Here is a 2,814-nt window from a genome sequence, read left to right on the forward strand (position 1 = left end):
AATAATGATTCGTATGGGAAACGAAGACCATGAAAGACCAAAGCAATCTTGAAAAAGAACAAAACCACAGCCTCATACTTCTGATGCCAAAACATATAACAAAGCTGTAGTATTAAAATAGTAAGATATTCACATTCAAAACAGACATACAGACCAGTGGAACAGAATAGGGAACCCACAAATAAGTTCACACAAACACAGTCAATTGATTTTTGGTAAGGGTACCAAGAATGCTCAATGAGAAAGGAATAGTCCCTTCAACAAATGGTGTTGGGAAAACTGGAGATATATATATACACAAATGAATGAAATCGGACCTTTATCTTACATCATATAAAAATCAACTAAAAATTCATTACAGATTTAAGCATAATACCTGAAACTATAAAAATCCTTGAAGAACATGTAAGGAAAAAAACTTGAGGACATGGATCTTGGAATGATTACTTGGACATGATACGAAATGCACACACAAAAATAAACAAGGAGCACCAGTATGGGGGAGACATGAGGTGTTCCCCAAAAGCTCATGTGTGTGAAAATGCGAGAATGTTAGAGGTGACATTACTGGGATACTAAAGCCTTAACCTGAGCAGTGCGTTAATCCACTTGAAAGGATTAACTGGGTGGTGACTGCAGGCAGGTAGGGTTGACTAGAGGAAGGAACTCACCGGGGCATGCCTTTGGGGTATACATTTTATCCTGGTGAGCAGAGTTCTTTCTCTGCTTCCTGGAGCCACGTCCTGAGCTGCTTTCTTCCACCATACTCTCCCGCCCTGATGTCCTGCCTCACCTCATGTCCACAGCAAACGGGTCAACCATATGCATACTAAGACCTCTGACATCATGAGCCCTAAATAAGTGTGTCCTCCTCTAAAATGGTTCTTGTTGGGTCTTTTTGTGATGAAAAGTTGACTAAAGCGGAGACTACTACAGGACACTTGGCACAGCACAGGGAACGATCCACAGGGTGAAGGGGCAATATGGGAGAAGAATATTTACAAAGCATGTGTCTGATAAGGGGCTAATATCCAAAATCCACAAGGAACTCCTTCACCATAGCCAAAGACAAAACACCACACCTAGTACCAGGCACATGCCAAACATCCCAGCTACTTGGGAGACTGAGTCAGGAGGATGGTGAGTTCAAGGCCAGCCTCCTTGTGTCTAAATCAAATACAAAACAGGGCTGGGAATGTTGTGGCTCAGTTGTTGAGTGACCCTAAGTTCAATCCCAGGTAATGCCCCCCCCCAAAAAAAATACACCATGCCTATAATTAACAATAAAAACCAGGGGGCGGTAAGAATAACAAAACTCATAGATGATCTACCTAACTTTGTAAGATCTCAAGGTTTCATATTTGCTTCAGACAGATCTTTCACGACATCTTTACACTATTTCAGTCCACTTTATGCTTTTTGAGGGTTATCGAATCTCAACATCAATATTCATCATCCGCATCTCTACTCCATTCATTATGCTGAATAGGAAATAGCCCCTATGATCTGGGCTTCACCCGGTATGGACCCATTCTGCACAGACATACATTGAAATTGCGTGTTTCTGTTACTATGTCCTGCCTGGCTAGGAACATTCCAGCGCTTGGCCCTTGACATTTCTACCAGTTTCTCTAGAGCTCTGTCTTGCACGGAGCTGTCAGGTCCTGGGGAACACAAGACTGAAACCAGACACGGCCAGATTGCCTTTCCCTGAGGTGTAATTCACTCCCTGCCATGCAGGTCAGAGGGTTCCCAACTCCCCACACCCCCACCCACACAAAATACTGCCAACTTTGACTTTGCTCCAGTATGCTTGTGATTTCAACGTCCATCTTCCTGATTACTAGTGACATTGAGCATATTTTCGTGTTTGCTGGTCTCTGACGATGCATCTGGTAGGAAATGCATTGCCATTCATTCTTTTGTCTTATTCTATTAGGTTATTCGCCTTTCCTTAAAAGCTGAAGGAATTCTTTCTATGCTCTAGGTCCTAATCCTCGGTCGGTTATGTGTTTGCAAATAATATCTCCCAGAATCTAATTTATCTGTTTTACTTTTTAATATTGTCTTTTATGCTTGTTTTTAACTTAATATAACTAAATGAATCAAGTCTTTTTTTTTCCTTATGTTTTAGTCTTTATTCTTTTGAGAAATCCTTGCCAATTTAAAAAAAATCACACCTATCTTCTACATAGGTCACAATTTATTTTTGATTTTTATTATTTTAGTTTTGCTCTTCACATTTAGATCTTGATCTACCTGAAGTTGTGCCTGGCTGGGATGGGACACTGTCCCCTCCCTTCCCTCAGCAGAACTGCCTGAACTTCTGGCGCTCTCACTGATGTGTAAGGCCACCTCTATCATATGTCAGTTCTCCACGTATGCACAGGGCTGGGTCTAAGTTCTCTCTTCTATTCCTGTTTGTTATTATAGCTTTATAAAAAGTCGAAACACTTGGCAAGCTAATCTACCCACCTAGATCAATCCTGCCATTTCTTCTTCCTTGTGAGATTTTCTCAATCGGCTTGTTAAATTCTCCCAAATTAATTGTTGGATACTATTTGAAATTTTAATGAATTCTTGGAATAATTTGAGAGGATGAACTACTTTATGCCGTCGAGTTTTTTCTTCCATGAACATCCTCCATGGCCCCATCTATTCAAACCTTTTATGGGCACCAATTACATTTTGAAGACCTCTGACATCTGTAATCAGATTTATTCACAGTTACTATATACTTAGAAATTACACATTTCTCAAATTCCATCTTATACTGCCTGTTGCAATGGGTGACACTGGTTTCCATGTACTTAG

This window comes from Marmota flaviventris, chromosome 16 (genome assembly GCF_047511675.1).
Source record: "Marmota flaviventris isolate mMarFla1 chromosome 16, mMarFla1.hap1, whole genome shotgun sequence".
Taxonomy (NCBI): domain Eukaryota; kingdom Metazoa; phylum Chordata; class Mammalia; order Rodentia; family Sciuridae; genus Marmota; species Marmota flaviventris.